Below are 18533 nucleotides of genomic sequence, written 5' to 3'. Positions count from 1 at the left end.
GTTGTATGCGGTTGTGATGGCTATCGATGTGGTGGTGGTGCCTCGGGTGGTGATCCGGGCACGATATTTAGTGTTGTGATGCGGGTACTTTCGCACTACGGTGTGGTTGTTGGTGGCGGTGTTGTGATGCCGTCACCGGTTGTGGTAGAGTAGGCGGGATGATCATGATTCGGGTTTCGAAAGTACATACCAGTTATACATAGATTGTTGTTTTGTTTGATGTTGCTCTCTGCGAGTGTCAGTTTGTGCTGATAGACAGTTGTCTTGCTTATTCATGTTTTCTTTACCAGGTAAAGTCGGGAATGAGGTAGAGTATGATGTGAAATAGAGTTGTATATGTTTCGTTGTGGTCATGGGAAAGTGATAATCTGTTGATGGGACACGGTTGTGAGAGGTTGTTACAGTAACTTTGATCTTGTTTTCAGATGAGACATCGGTAGACATGGTAATGGAAAATGATTCGTGGAACATGAGTTGTAATGATCTGATAGCGGCAGGTAGTTCATAATCTTTTGATGAGACAGTGAGTGTAGGGTGTTGGGGAAATTAGTGTCATGTTAAGTGTGTATGAATTTTGCGGTAATGAAAGAAAGAACTTGAGGATCTAGTGTGCGTGTACGTAACGAGTGCGGACCGTGAGTTATGCTTCTGGGAGATAAGTGCCTTACGTAGAGAGGTATGTTGTTAGCAGTAATAATGAAGAGTGGGTATGGTGATTTGCTACGAGTTTATGGTATAGGTTAGGTCTTGTTGCCGAATGAGTTGAGGAATGGGAAATGTTTATGTATGGGAGCCTTGGATATAAGAATGGTGAGTGTTTGGTTTATAGACGGTTATATTTGACATGTGGTGGTATAGGGGGTAATGAGATATAGACATGGTTTGGTATTAGTGAGTTACGAGGACGTAACATTTGTCTTAAGAGAAGTAGGGTGCGATAAAACAGATTTTGATGGTTGTACATATGGTAATATATTCGGAAGTTGAGTCTTGATGTAGAATAAAAGATCGATTCATGTTGTGGGTGATTTTATTAAAGGTCATGACCGTGCTTGTAGTAGCGTGATGTTTAGGAGTGTGAGAATATATTTCGCTAGTATTGTGATTGGATGATGAGGTTGCGAGTGTGAGTAAACTTCGAGGACGAAGTTCCTTTTTAAGGGTGGTAGAATGTAACATCCCGTTTGATGTCTATGAGTGTCTTGGTATTGGGTTTGATAGTTGATGTTGATAGTTGATGATATTATGGAGCTAGCAGCATTAGAGGATGGTAGTTGATTATGTGTGGAGTTGGTGTCGTGAGAGATATATATGTGGTAGATACGATATAGTGAGTCATCTTTGTGGAAGTAAACATAGTTGGTAGAATGGGGGTTAAGAGTTCATGTTCTATGTTCGGTCGGGTTCTCGAGTCCTTAGCTAAGTTGTTGTGTCTTGGTCGAGTCGGTATGGTTGTTTTTATGTATGGGTTGAACTTCGGGGACGAAGTTCCTTTTAAGGAGGGAAGACTGTAATACTCCGTATTTATAAGTCTTGGGGTACTCTATCGAGTAGCCCTTACTCTGTCGAGTAAGGGCAAGTTGCGAAATAAAATAGTTTCTGACCTGTTGGGTACTCGATCGAGTAGCTGGGGTACTCGATCGAGTAAGGGGGTACTCGATCGAGTACCTTGGGTACTCGATCGAGTGTCCTGGTTTTTTACGAGGGAGTTTTCTCGGGTTTTGTTAATTACGCGATTAAGGTATTTAAACCAATTCGTCTTTGTTCTAAATCACTTTTTACAAAACCTAAAACCTGTTTAAGAGAGAAAGCAACTTGTCTTCTTCCTAATCGCGTTCTTGACAATTTCCGGAGTTCAGACGGTCGGTTTGCATCGTAGTTTGTGTCGTTGGATTCCTTGCGTCGAGGGTAAGCTTTTAATGTAATTTATATAATGTTTTGTTAAGATTAGTGAAACCCTAATTTAGGAATTGGGGGTTTTTATGAATAGTAATTGAATAGTAGTATCTATGTGTTGTATGGTAGGAGGAGAGTTCATAGAAGAGGCGTTTTGAGACAGTGAGATACCGTCTCGTGTTGTGCTATCCGGGTAGGATTTCCTACTCGCATTAGTCCCATAATGGGATATTGGTGATGTCTTTGTAGTTAGTTGATTGATATGATGATTGTAATTGTAATTGTGATTGTGATTATGGTTGTGTTTGTGATGGTTCTCGAGATGCGTTCTCGGCTGAGTGGGGTCACTTGCGGGAGTGATCTCACGCCCTAGTTTCGCCCTTCGTGGAACCCGCCACGGAAGGGGATGTGCACATTAATGGACAGGGTTATCGCTCGTACGATGAGCGGGGCTTAGGTGGGAACGGCCGCGTCCCCCATCGGCGGGTAGTCCAAAGTGGACGGTCGAGATTGAGACGATGGGAGTTGGTGGTGTGTGTGTGTGTGTGTGTGTGTTCAAAATTTGTCTCTGTTTATCTTATTGTTGATATATGTATTGAATTGTGTGATTAGTCTTGACCCGTTTAAATGTTTTAAAAACGTGGTGATCCATTCGGGGTGGTGAGCGATTATTGAGCGGTGTGATATGACGCGTATGGGATAGGCCGGATGAGTCATCACGTGGCGGTTAGAAGTCTTCCATTTGTGTCCGACGAAGTCTAGTAGCTTTGATAGTTTTAGCTGTAGACCGTATGAGAACCTTGTAATTCCTTTTGTTAGCTTTGGTTTTATAATGTAATCACTTAAACTTATTTAATAAAGTATGTTTCTTCATTGTCTTATGATTATCATGCCTCGGGTAACCGAGATGGTGGCATCCTTATACCTGAGTGGTCCTGGTAAGGCACTTGGAGTATGGGGGTGTTACATATATAATCCTCTTAAAATTGCATGGCTAAGTAGTAAAAGTAACTTCGTCAGTAATATGATAGTAATCACTCATTTGAATAGTAAAAGTAACAATATTATCAGCGAGATTAGTGAAAGTGGTAGAAACAACAACGGGAGTAGTAAAATAATCAATATCAATGCGACAATAGTGAAAGTAACAATAATTACGGCGGGAGTAGTGAAATTATCATATTGATGCAGCAGTAGTGACAGTAACAATAATTATGGCAGGAGTAGTGAAAGTAAAAATGATTACGGGCAAGTAGTGAAATCTTATTACTATTGTTTCATTAATAAGAGTAAAATATTAATAGTGGGAGTAGTGAATTTGTCTCAAAATTTATTTCATCGTAATTTTAGAATATGTCATAGAAAAATATATTAATGATAAATTTATGGGTTAAGCAACTTTAAGTAATTTTATTTAATGAAAAAATAATTAATGGTAAGTAGAGGTAGCCCGGGCGAAGCCGCGCACCAATACTAGTCTAATAAGAGACTAGAACTAATATAAGAGCGTGTATCATGTTTCACGTGTTTGTTATTTGTTGATGCACAATTTACGGTTTGTACTTATCATCTATTAGCTCAAAAGGTAGAGCATTGTTCTATTGCGCAAGGTGTGGGTTCCAGTCCCGCATAGATAAACAAATATAAATATACGATTATAATATATTTATCAAAGTTAATATATGTCCAATGTCACTTGTTTATGTGCTAGAATCACAAAATCGGGACTAGGATTCACGAAATTAAGTTCAGGGTTCACAAAAGCATGAAGTAATTTGGTGAGGCCGGCCGCCTCGCCATAATTAACGGCCTCACCAGATCCGACCTCTTCTCTCTCTCTCTCTCTCTCTCTCTCTCTCTCTCTCTCTCTCTTTATATATATATATATATAGTAATAAGATCAAGTAAGTCCATGTCTTACATTTGAGTCCATGAGTTCCATTGTCTACTCTTAGATCATGTTATTGAATGACTTAGATTAAAAGAAAAAAGCAACTAATAATAATATTCTAATGGCTAAAATAATTACCTCTCTCCTCCTAGCACTCATAGGGTATTAGCATGCATGCAGGTTGTCAATCAAAACATCACACACACACGTCCTACAAACTTTCCCCCATTTATCATCTCTCTATTATTCAAAACTAATTTTCCCCCAAATTAAACCCCATTAATTTTCCCCCAAACTGCTCTCTAAATCCCCCAATTTTATCGCTTTTTTTGTTACCTTATTATCGTTTTTTTCTCCATTTTCTTTTCTCACTTGCAAGCTGCCATTTTCGTCCATTCATATTACTTCAGAAGGTATTTTTTGTTGGGTTTTTAGAGTTTTATGATTTGTTTTTGGGTTTTAAGAGTTTTATGATCTTTTCTCTTCATTTATTTAGACGTTTTTTTTAATTTATTGGACATTGTTATGTAATTGGACTGTATTTGATCACTGTACTTTATCACCATTGCTGCTGTACTGTTCTATTTGATCACTGTATTTGGTTTCTTCATTTTGATTAGCCAGTTATTATTAGCACATTTAGGACATGTAGGACATTTATTTTTGATCACTGTATTTTGTCAACTAACGTTTTTAGCATATATGTTCATATTCATTAAGATTAGTCAGATTTTTTTGAAAAATCCTACTTTTGTTGCTTACAATTACTCTTTCTTTGTTAAAATTACAGTTTATCCATTTTTGTTTTTTGGAGAAATCCCACTTTTGATTACCCTTTTGTTAGAATTACACTTTTGTTGCTAAAATAACACTTTATGCTGATACAATGACACTTTTTTCTGCTGAAATTACATCATTGTTGTCATTAAAATAACACATTATTTTGTTTGAATTACACTTTTGTAAGCTAAAATAACACCTTATCTTTGCTACAAATCCCACTTTTGATTACCCTTTTGTTAGAATCACACTTTTGTTGCTAAAATAACACTTTATCTTTACAATTACACTTTTGTTTTGCTAAAATTACACTTTGTTGCTGTTAAAATAACACTTTATCTTGTTAGAATTACACTTTTGTCACTAAAATCACACTTTTTTCTCGTTAAAATGTCACTTTGTTACTGTTAAAATAACACTTTATTTTGTTAGAATTACACTTTTGTAAGCTAAAATAAAACTTTATGCTGCTACAAATCCCACTATTGATTACCCTTTTGTTAGAATCACACTTTTGTTGTTAAAATAACACTTTATGCTGCTACAATTACACTTTTTTTTGCTAAAATTACGCTGTTGCCTGTTAAAATAACACTTTATCTTGTTAGAATTACACTTTTGTCAGCTAAAATCACACTTTTTTCTGTTAAAATGTCATTGTTGCCTGTTAAAATAACACTTTATTTTGTTAGAATTACACTTTCGTCTGCTACAATTACACTTTTGTTTGTTAAAATTACACTTTTGTCTGTTAAATTAACATTTGATTTTGTTAGAATTACACTTTTGTTGCTAAAATAACACTTTATGCTTCTACAATCACACTTTTTTTTTTGCTGAGAGTTTTCTGTTGCCTGTTAAAATAACACTTTATTTTTTTTAGAATTACACTTGTGGCTGCTATAATTAGACCTTTATATTGTTAGAATTACACTTGTGGCTGCTATAATTACACTTTATGCTGCTACAATTTAAACTTTTTTTTGTAGTAATTTTTTTTTTTGTATGCAACAATTAATTTTGAGTAATGTTAACAGATGTCAGATGGAAATGAGGGTAAATCAGGCAAGTCCAAAAAAGCAAAGGTGCCTGTCAAGTTGAATAAGGAGCTTGTTGTTGCCAAACCAAACAAACCAAATAAACCACCACGAACGAAATTGCAAAGGTGGTCATCAAGTGCCTACCGGCAAGCACGACTTGTTGAGCTCGTTGAAAAGCTGAATGATGCACAGCGAGATGTGGTACAGAGGATCGTTTTCGGTGGCATTCTGGAGCTTAAGCTCAAAACATATCCGATGGGTCATGTTAAAGATTTTCTGAAAGCATTCAGTGACGAATCGTATATTTTCCGGGCAGCTAAGGATAAGGAGTTCATGGTCACCAAGCATGACGTGTATGACTGTTTTATGTTACCACTTGGTCCTAAAACTGTTGATCTAGTACCTACGGGCCGCCAGAAGGATTCTCAAGCGCCGGAGAACAAGCAATTGAAAGATAAATGGCGAAAAGCGTACAACATAAAAGGGGTTAACGAAGGCATTAATTTAGGAATTGTCTTCCAAGATATTTTAAAAAAAAAATACAAAAAAGGAGGTCCTCAATTCTGCAGGCTGTTTGTTCTACTCGCCATGTCATCATTCCTAACTCCAACGTCATACAGTGGGGTTGACTTCAAGATTTTGAGAGCTGTTGAAGATGTGGACTCGATTACGCAGCGACGATTGGTGTACTTATGTCTTTGGAACATTTGGTGAAGGCTGCAGCATCGGTGAAAATAAACGACGACGCTGGCGGGGTGTATCCCCTTCTTAATGATCACGTACTTTCAACGTTTCGATTTCCGTGGAAAGAGTTGTCGCCACACCCCCTCTCATTAAGCACTGGGACCGCGGACGCTTTCGACGAGACTACATGGTGAGCTTGACAAGAACCGTTTGGGTCGGCTAACTTGGTCCTTGGTCAAGTACCCTCGCTGCCTTCAAAAAGAACTGTTAAGCATTGGCGGGGTGCCTAATGACAGCCATGTGTTGGCCATTGGAAATGTGGTTAGTGATGCGACATTACAAGTGACTTCAACTTCAGACAGGAAGAAGTTCATCGAGATTGAACTCTCTTCTGGTGTTGATGGTGATGAGGAGTTGAATGCTCGGGCTGTAGATGTAAGTGTTATTTGTTCATTTGTCAAGGCTAATTTTAATGTTTTAAAAATTAGACTTTTGTTTGTTACAATTACACTTTTGTGCGTTAAAATTATACTTTTTAAAGTTAAAATTATACTTTTGTTTGTTACAATTACACTTTAGTCCGTTAGAATTATACTTTTTAAAGTTAAAATTATACTTTTGTAGCTTACAATTACACTTTAGTCCGTTAGAATTATACTTTTTGCCCTTAGAATTACACTTGTCAAAGTAAAAATTATACTTTTGAATGAACACTTTTGACTGAACACTTGTCCAAATATCTGTATTTTAATGTAGGATGTGCATGAGCTTTACTTGAAGATGCAAAGGAATGCTACTGTCTTCTATTCATGGTATGTAGATGCAGCCATGACGCTCAAAAGGTTAACAGGGGTCCGAACTATTCTAGTGACCACAATGCTACACAATGCACGCAATCATTCTTTCAAAGCCAAAGTATGAAGGATTATGCTGTGGAAATGTAGGAGATAGCTGAACGAATAAACCGTTCCGTGAAATCAGCTCCTGTGCTGCAACAAAGTCCAGGTGATCAGTATCAGAATGACGAGGTAGATGACGACGGATACGAGCAGCATGTTGGGGATGATGATGAAGAGGAGGACAATGGTGATGAGGACGAGGGAGATGATGAGAATGGTGATGATGTTGAGGATGAGGAGGATGGTGATGATATGGAGGATGATGGATACGATAATGAGAAAGAGGTGACTGTAGATGTTGGTACAGACCTCGAAGGCACGGTGGCCGCCTCAATTGTTTCGGATGAAGTAGCCATTGAGAAAGCACGGAAGGTGTCTACACAACAGATAATGGAGGCGGTGCAATTTTACAGCACGCCTGAATTTAAGGACGCTGCTAACAGAGACGATTACAGTAAGGACACCAACGTGGACGTTTGTTGTACTCGTGATATTTCTGTTATTTACAAAAGGAGGAAGGTAGTTGGGAAGGAGGTGGCTGTTGACGGACCACATAAATTTGACCGGGAAGTTCTCGAAGAGTATTATTCAAAAGAAGATGTTGATGAGGCTGAGAAGAAGTTCTATACGAATGCTGCTGCTGCAAAGGAACAAGAGTAGACTATGGACATGGGGGTGCCTGTGGCCGGGGAACCTCAGATAGCTGACAAAAAAAATGAGGAGGATGGGCCCACCGACGCTGATCCACCTGTCACTCAATTCCTATTTTCGTCTGCGGAGATTATTGAAGCGGAGCGCCGAGCAGAAATGCCGGCCAGAGAAGACCAAGGAATTGGTGAGGTAACAGAATTGGTGAAATTGGCCCCGGACGCTACGGGAACGGTTGTGCATGTGAGTGAAGTTATGAATGCCGAGACGTACAAGGACGATGACAAGATTGGGAAGGGGAATGCTGAGGTTGGTATCCAATGTTCAAGTACAATAGTGGTTACCGCAACATTAGACGATGCTGTACAAGTGGATTCGAAATCTTTGGAATTTAGTGGGCCTGATTCTACGGAGCCTGAGAAGGCGGATAATGCTTTGGTGGAAGATCAGAACATAGAAGTTGCACCTCCTGCAACTCAATTCCTATTCTCAACATCTGAGATATGTGACGCACAGCGCGCAGCCGAACAACATTATGAAGAGGGTGCCGGAAACGGCGGAGGCGCTACGAATGATGAGCGGTTGTTAAAGGGTAACGAGCAGCCGGAATATGTATTTGCGTTGCAGGCAAAGGAATTTATGGACGTAGATTGGACAAGTACTGTATATTCTACTGCAGACGTAAACGCGCTATTCGAGGAGCACTCAATATCTGTGCATGCTGAAAATGTGGAGGGGTGGAATAATGATGAGCCAAATTTGGAAACAAGTCCTAAGACAGCGGTAGAAAAGGTGGTGGATGGGGCTGCAGTGAAGGATCACGGAGGTAATGCATTGACCTTCAGAGTTTAGAAGTGCCATGGATGAAGTTATTTTGTTAGAATTACATTTTTTTTTCTGCTAAAGTTACACTTTTTGAAGTTACAATAACACTTTTATTTCTAAGAATTACACTTTTGTCTTCTGCAATTAGATAATTTTTAGTTAAAATAACACTTTATGGTGTTAGAATTACATTTTTCTCTGCTACAATTACACTTTTTTAAGTTAAAATTATACTTTTGTAACTTACAATGACACTTTTGTCTACTTGAATTACACTAATTTTAGTTAAAAGTAGACTTTTTTGTGATAAAATAACACTTAATTTTGTTTGAATTATAATTTTGTCTACTAAACTTTATTTTTTTCTCTGCCACAGTTTCACTTACTTTCTGATGATGAAATAACACTATTTTTATTACAGATGCGGCAGTGGAGGATGATGCCGTGAATTCTTCGGGAGGGACTATCGAGCCCAGAGAGGTAACAGCTGACGTAGTACCAGAGGCAGAGAACGCCGACATTCCTATCTCGGTACCGTACGTCCCTCACAGTGATCTGAGCTACCATCCTTTTTTACTTCACTCGAGTGAGCCCTTACCGTGCATGGATCACGTCATTGAGAACCTTGGGTGTTCTATTGATTGTGGGGCACCTAATCCTGAATTGTGCTTTGCGACGAGAAACCTAGCATTCAGTCAGGAGCTCCTGGTGCTAATGTTTAGTGAGAGGAAATACTTGATTGACTATGCGTTCAATCAGTCAGACGCGTTTTCCGAGTTGTAAGTGTATTAAATTTTTACAAGAGGCCCTAAAATTTCCTAATTATATATATATATATATATATACATATATATATATATATATTGTTGACTAAGTAAATTTTGGGTTGTAGTGAACGATTGGTCCAATTCAGCGAGTTTTATTTCATTACCCGGGAAGATATTGCAACTTTGGACCCTCGGGAGCAAATCATGACAAGTGTTATTGATGGTTGGTGCTTGCTACTCAACCACATCATGAAACCTTCGGACATATCCCGTTGTTTCTTTGGCCTAAGTCACACTGTAAGTTCAAATGTTACCTTTGTGTCTTAAAATTACACATTTGTCCATTAGAATTATACTTTTTAAAGTTAAAATTCTTCTTTCATATGTTAAAATTGCTCATTTGTGCGTTAAAATGATACTTTTGGCCGTTAGAATCACACTTTTTATTGTTGACATTATACTTTTAACATTACTCTTCTGTGTTAACAGTACACATTTTTTGGTTAAAGTTTCACTTCATTTTTATAAAATAGCTATTTTAATTATCTGATCACGCATTTAACACTTTTCAAATAAAAGGACCCCGCAAGGTCTATTTGGAATGCTCAAAAGCTTGGGAAAGTATTGAACAAAGACGAAGACATTTTTGGTGGGTGGGATGCAGGGTGAACTCTCTACGCCGTGTACCATTCCAGCTTGACACGGACATGCTAGGTAACAAAACATGTAATCTTTTATCATGGTTTTTAAGGTTTCCTTTTGCGATATTAGCCACATACGATGCGATCTTTACGCCCGTGTTATCTGGTGACGGTGATCACTACAGCTGCGTGTGCATCAACTTTCTCACCGAGCAGATTGACTACCTCGACAACCGCAAATACGATGACCCATTAGAAACGCTCCCTTACGGAGGGATAGCGCGTATTTCGGTAAGTGTACGATATCCAAAAGTCAACCAATTTATATGGGTTGTACCACGTTAACTCGCTGACGCTTATTCATGTTCAGGTAAATATAATGGGGAAGTATTTGGTGTCTAAAGGGCTGTCTAAGGGGGCAAAGGTCAGCAGGTTTAAGATCGTCAACATAGAGTTAAGCTGGCAAGCTCAAGGGTATTCGATAAATGATTGTGGTGTTTTCATGATGCTACATATGATGTTCTACCGCGGAAGCCCTTTTCAATGTGACCTCGGGAAAGAGGATGTTATGAGTTTGTACCGTGCTGAGATTGCTGCAACACTCGTCCTCTGTGACATTAACAGTATTAGAGAGGACATCTTAATGCGGGTTGGTTATTTCAAAGCAACTGCTGGACATCCGTTGATAAGAAAGTTGAATGCTTTAAAGAGGAAAACAGATGGTGACATAGGGCCGCAATCCACAAAACGTGCGCGCGTAACTGAATCTGAAGAGCCGCTTATGGAGGCGACACCTGTTGCCATGCGCATTCCATCTGGTAAAGCGTTATCATCTATTAAGAGCCATCCTCGTGGAAAGGGGGACGGGTTGGGCTGCTCTCTCGACTGTGGTAGAGGTGGTCTCAACACAAACATGGTGTCCAAAATGCTCCGGAGCAACCAAGCGTTAATCAAGGATATTAAACAGAGGAGGAAGCATGTTGCCGACTATTGCTTGTTAGATGACCACAATTATGATGAACGGTCTGTTAATCTGTCTTAATTAACGACTTCTTTAATCAAGGATACTCAGATTATTTTTCACATTTATTCTACTTTAATTAACGCCTTCTCTAATATTACGGAGTGCAAGTGAATTTGTGCAGTGCAGTAGTCACGCAACGCCGAGAGAGCCGACATTATGTCCCTGTTGCCTGAAAACCTTATGTCGTTGAATGTCATCGAGTGCTGGTCGATTTTGATGGACCATTTGGAGAAGGAGGAATATGGAGACCAAATGAGGATGTCATTCTTTGGTATACGTCACATGGTAAATCCATTAACCATGGCTGTTGGAGCTTGTGTCCTCCACAAATTAGTGTGATAACATTTGTAAATCTCTTACAGGTTCACATGGGTATACTTCGTATATTTAATCAGTTGATTAACGTTTACCTAATAACGGTTGGCTTGCTAGAAAGTTTGACGTTATTATCATACAGATGGCGGTGATCAACTGGTCCCTAAAGGTCACACCTATAGGATGTGTTTGAGAAATGTGGTTATAGAAATATAATCACATTGATGCCCAATATGACTAAAAAGTTAGTCAATGTGTTGATGAGATAATTATTTAATGAAAACTAAATAATATTAGTTGAGACGAATTAACTGTCAATTCGTAAATTAAATATAATAAGTTATATTTAATTAAATGTATATAATGTTAGCTTGGACGAATTAATCTGTTAATTCGTAATTAAATATAATCAGTTATATTTAATATCAACAAGATGAATGTATCATAGTGGTAATAGTGAGGGTACACAAACCAAGAGGTCTTGGGTTCGATCCTCACTAGATGACAATTCAACACATATTATATATTTTTGGAAAGACCAAAAATAAGGAGGAGATACTCCTTATTTCGGCCAGTTTGGCCGAAAATTAGGAAGGATTTTTCTTTCCTAATTGACTCCAAGTTTCGGTCTGTATAAAAAGAAAGGGAGAGAATTATTTCTACCCTAATGCTTTTTCTTGACCTTGCCTTCTCTTTCTCATCAGAAAAAAAAAAACACAAAAACAACTAAATTTTACAGAAAATTTTAGATCGATTTCTAGCATAATCAAGGGGCATATCTCATATCGTCTTGGGTGCAACTAATAGGCGAATATCAATTTTGATATTGTTCTTAGGCCAATTTTGCTAGGACCGAAGGTTAATTCTAAATCCTTTATACTTTGTTTATGTATTTTGTTTATGACCATTGATCATCATTGTTAAATTCGTTATAATCCCTCTAGTTTAAGGGAAGTATACAGATTATTTCCCACAAGTGGTATCAGAGCACTAGGCCACGTTTTTTTAATCTTGATGATTTTCATAAATTTGTATGTGAACAATGAGGATTTTCGAAAAAATTTTAGGGTTTCGAAATTTCTTTTTGTTTAGGCAAATTTTTTTTTGTGCCGATTTGTTTTTTTTTTCTGCCGTTTTTTTTTTCTTTTCTTTTAGTTTGATGATATTTTTCCATTTTATTTTTCATATTATTGTTTTTAATCAGTTAAAATTATCATATGAAGAATTGGTAGTTTTTGATTTAATGCAGATTAAGTTAAAATGTAAACAATTTAGTCATCAAATCTTGTTTTAGGGCATATTGCCGCAAAAGAAAGAAAAAAAAAGGAGGACGTTTTTAGGGTTTGCCGTAAAAAAAAAAAAAAAAAAAATTGGTTTTGTTTTTTTTGGTAAGCCGAGTAAAAAAAAAAAGGAAAGTTTTGTTTTCTTGTTTTTTTTTGCCTTATTGCCGAAAGAAAAAATATAGAAAGTTTTTTTTCTTGTTTTTCCTAATTGCCGAATAAAAAAAAAAGGGGGCTGTTTTTTTTTCCAGCCGTGTGGAGCTGAAATTATAAAAAAAAAAATATTTTTGTTGTTTATTTTTTTTCAGCCGAGACCATATAGTTTTTGGTTTTTGTTTTTATTTTGGCCAATTAGTTATTGTGAATCGGTTCACAATTTAAAGATACCGAGTTATTTTAAAGCAGTTTAAAATTTTGACGGATAGAATTCATATTATAAGTTTAATATGGATTAAGAATGAAATTAATGTGATTAATTGAGGAATTGTCACTTAATTTAATTTAAATAGGTGGTTTGGATAAATTAATCAACATAATTAAGGAATTGTGTTATGTATGTTTAATTTATTTTAGTTGATGCTTTTAATTTTGTTGAATGAATCGAATGAATGAATTTTATTTACGTATTTATTTTTGCAATCGGTTGTAATTTGTAATACTTAGTGTGGCCTTAGTCAAATTATGTTTTTGTAATAAAGGAAACATGATTTTTATGTAATTATGAGATCTCGAATCTCCTTTATTTTAGTTTTGGGGTTTGAAATTAGAATGTAATAAATAGGTCAATTATTTAATTTTATTTATTGTAATTTCAAAGAAGACTAAAGATGAAGATTCAAGCTCGCTCCCGCTACATGGATCAAGATGGAACATCAAGACAAGTTTCTCGGGTCCAAGGATGGATTCCAAATTGTGGACAGCGGGTGTAACACCCCCATACTCCAAGTGCCTTACCAGGACCACTCAGGTATAAGAATGCCACCATCTCGGTTACCCGAGGCATGATAATCATAAGACAATGAGGAAACATACTTTATTAAATAAGTTTAAGTGATTACATTACAAAACCAACTGTAAGCAAAATACAACTGTTCTCAAACTATAAACCAACTGAAAGGAACTGTCCTAACAAACACAGCGGAAGACTAAAGACTCTGATCTGTGATGACTCCATCCCCAGCTAGATCCCACGCGTATCCAAGACATACCCTAAAAATCGCTCACCACCCCCGAATGGATCACCACAGTTTTTAAAACATTTAAACGGGGTCAGTACTAATCACACAATTAACATACATGTCACAATAAGATAAGCAGACAACTTAACTGTCACACATACACAACCAACCCAACTCCAATCATCTCAATCACTGGCTGTCAACTGGACCAGCCCTGCCAGTGGGGGATCGCAGCCGTTCCCACCTAAGCCCCGCTCATCATACCGAGCGATAACCCTGTCCATTAATGTGCACATCCCCTTCCGTGGCGGGTTCCACAAAGGGCAAAACTAGGGCGTGAGGTCACTCCCGCAAGTGACCCCACTCAGCCGAGAACGCATCTCGAGAACCATCAACAGCAATCACAACCACAAACACAGTACAATCATCATATCAAACAACTAACTACAGCACATCACCAATATCCCATTATGGGACTAATACTGAGTAGGAAATCCTACCTGGAAAGCAACACAATCATCAGACGATCTAGCAAAATTGTCTCAAAACCTCTCCTTTACAAATCCTTCTCCTATCACATAATCACATAATCACAATCTAACCATAACAAATCATAAAAACCCCCAATCCCAAAATTAGGGTTTAACCAAATCAAAGGAAAGACAATAAAAAGGGTACATAGATCTTACCCTCGACGCAAGGAACTCAACGGTATAAACAACGACAAGAACTGGACCGCCGGAACTCCGGAATTGCTAAGAATGCGATTAAGAAGATGAACTTGTTTGCTTTCTCTCTTAAACAGAAATTTAGGTTTTGGAAAAGTGATTTGGAAACAATGACGGAAGTGTTTTATACTTTAATCGCATTATTAACAAAACCCGACAAAACAGCCCCGTAGAATGGCTACTACTCGATCGAGTAGCTAAGGTACTCGATCGAGTGCCCCTTACTCGATCGAGTACCCTAGTTACTCGATCGAGTACCCAACAGTCGAAACTATTCTATTTCGCAAAACTCCCTTACTCGACAGAGTAAGGCCTACTCGATAGAGTACCCCAAGACTCATAAATACGGAGTATTACAGTCTTCCCTCCTTAAAAAGAACTTCGTCCCCGAAGTTCAACCCATACATGAAAACAAACATACTAACTCGATCAAGACACAACAACGTGACTAAGAACTCAAAACAAAACTCCAACCCAAACATGAACTCGTAACACCAACTCCACTAACTATTCCTACCTCCACAACATGGCTCACGATATCGTATCCACTCCATTATATCTCTCTCAACACTAACTCCATACACTACCAAAATACTCATAACATCAAACGGAATGTTACATTCTACCACCCTTAAAAGGAACTTCGTCCTCGAAGTTTACTCAGACTCATAACACCATCCTCCAACTGTCAACACTATATAAAATATTCTCACACTTCGAAGCATCACACTACTACAAGTACGGCCATGGCCTTTTATAAGTATCATCCACAAAACAAATCCCTCCTTTACGCTACGCTAACACTCTACTTCCAATTATATTACAACATGCACCACCATGAAACTCTCTTTTATCGCCTCCTACTCCTCTTAAGATAAATGTTACGTCCTCGTAACTCACTAATACTAAATCCTAGATATATCTTTTCATAATCCTCATCACCATCGCATGTCAAAGATAACCACCTATAATCTAAACACTCGCCATGCACCTACCCAAGGCTCACTTACTTAAACAACTCTCATACTTCACTTCTCTCGTCACACCACCTAACCTATACCTCAAAATCCTTAATTTAACCCAAAACTTCAACTTTTCCACATTACCGCAACATGACATACCTCTCTATATAAAGCACCTATCTCCCAAACGCATAACTCACGATCCACACTCGTTACGTACACTCACACTAGATCCTCCAGTTCTTTCCTTCATTACCGCAAGACTCATACATAACCTAATATGACACTAATTCCCCCAACACCCTACACTCACTGTCCCAACAAAAGATTATGAACCACCTGCAGCTTTCAGATCATTACACACATGTTCTCCGGACCACTTGTCATTACCATGTCTACTAAAGCCTTATCTAGAACAAGATCAAAATTACTGTAACAACCTCTCACAACCGTGTCCCATCAATAGAACATCACTATACCATGACAACAACGAAAACATATACGACTCTATTTCATATCATATTTTACCCTCATTCCCAACTTAACCTGGTAAAGAAAACATCAATAAACAAGACAACTGTCTATCTGCAGAAACTGAAACTCGCAGGGAGCAACATCAAACAAAACAACAAACTATGAATAACTGGTATGCACTTTCGAAACTCGAATCATAATCATCCCGCCTACTCCACCACAACCGGTGACGGCATCACAACACCGCCACCAACAGCCACACCGTAGTGCGAAAATACCCGCATCACAACATTATGTACCGTGCCCGGATCACCACCCGAGGCACCACAACCACACCGATAGACATCACAACTGCATACGATTCCCATAAACACTGATTGAGCATAACTTCTCAGACAAGAAAACTTACTCAAATCCACTTTATTAAATCACCACGCGACATATTATATGGATAAACAGGTAAGCATCTCATGAACATCATCTCTACCATTTCACGGAATACACATGTGTTATTAATACACATAAAATTATAACTAGCCATGTCAGTTTAATCAAGTTATTACCTTTTTGGATATTATTCAATTAAATTACCGTGTCCAACCTATATATTACAGAACATTCATAAAACAACTTTATAATTATCACACCATACCACTTCTTGTGAGGTCAGAACCTCACACAAACATTTACACATATCATAGACCCGTAATCACAACCAACTAGTCAATCCTGATCACGTAAGTTACCACTCAACATAGGTTACCTGTCGCCCGAGCTTAACTCGTATACACCCCATAACATATTCTCCCTTTCGCATATCCATCACCCTCCGCCAAATGTAGCCACACCATTAATACTCAACTACTAACAACCGCCTCATATAACCACATCTTATACTCTTTCATAACTGTACTTATCAATCTGGTCTCTGCAAAATCAACCTCTTTAGAATTGTTACCTTTCTAATATACCATTACCCTTAACCACTAGTCACAAACCATAACACTACCGCTGTCCGGGCATCAAACCTCTTACACTCATCTCTAATCATCACGATTTGTTTCCTATCTTTGGTTGACATCCCAAATAACGAACATCCAATCCATTAACAAAATTACCTCAACATTCTTCCCAATACCATCCTTAATTGTATCATCATCTAACTCTCCACCAAAAATCTCGTATCGTGCAAATACTCCACCAACTTCATACTCCCTTAATTCCTCGAAACTCATGATAATCATGTTGTCCCAAAACTCCTCTATAACCATTAACTAACATCCTCATGATTGGTAGCACACATCTCGAGGATTCCTTACTTTATGTCACATAACTCCGGTGAACTTTTCTCAACCTACTTTTATCCTTCTTTTCTCGTTATACTCAAAAATACCATTAATAGCTCAGCTCCTTATTACTTCTATCTAACTCTTTAGTGCTCCGATTATCTTTTCATTGCTCCAAAACTCAAATCCCATTATTTCATATCGATATCATCTCACTCTTTCTTACCATAAATATTATCTTATTATGCCATTAATCACCCTTGCCTCTAGTTTATCCATAAAATCAACGTTCACTGTTCTAACAATTGCATCTCCTTCGTACCTCTCTAGAAATCAGAATTCCTTTTGTACCATTAATTGCCCAAGGAAATCACACAGTAGTTTCATCTCTTAATAAACCAAATCTCCCAAATCCACCTCGCGACATGTCTCCACAAAGTTCACTATATACTACTCTTCTCAACTCCTTTAAAACGCACTTTCACTACATATATCCTTACTCAACTCTATTTCTAACCATCTCCCTCCATAATTCTTTACACATCTCAAGCTGCCACTATCCGCATCCTTACTTTTCAATCTTTTATTCTCGCGTTCATTATACTCACATCATTCCTTGCCCATATTCACTTACTTTTACATTACTCAACACACAATCATATCACTCATCCCGTCTCGCAAAATGTGCTCTATGCCTCAATAAACTATACCAATCTTCCTTTTCTTTTTCCACCATCTATCATAATCACATATAACTCATGTCCTCCCCACCGAACTCATATTCATCATAAGTGTAACACCCCGTATTTTTACCAATCTTTTAAAAAATTCTTCTTATTTTACGTATATATTTAAGGCTAGATTTAAGGGTGTCACAGTTGGTATCAGAGCTTATTGCTCCCGATGCACGTTTGTGCACCCCACTTAGGATCACTTGACCTTTAAATAATAAACTTGAGAGATGGGTAGGATGGGTAGAATTAGGATTTTATGTGGTAGTCTGTTTGTGATTGCTAATTGTTAGGTTTGTTGATTGTTAGTTATTAGTTTTGGTGCCACTAAAGGTTGGTTATGCCAAATGTAGAATGCTTCCACTTTCTTGATATTTCTTTCCGTATTCAGTGTATCTTACCTTAATCTTCCATTTTCGTTGGTCATTCGTCTTTCAAATTCCTCTTATCTCGCCTAGGTAACTACCTTTCAATTCTTTCTCCC

Source organism: Silene latifolia, chromosome 2 (assembly GCF_048544455.1).
Source record: "Silene latifolia isolate original U9 population chromosome 2, ASM4854445v1, whole genome shotgun sequence".
NCBI lineage: Eukaryota > Viridiplantae > Streptophyta > Magnoliopsida > Caryophyllales > Caryophyllaceae > Silene > Silene latifolia.
This window is presented reverse-complemented; position numbering follows the sequence as displayed.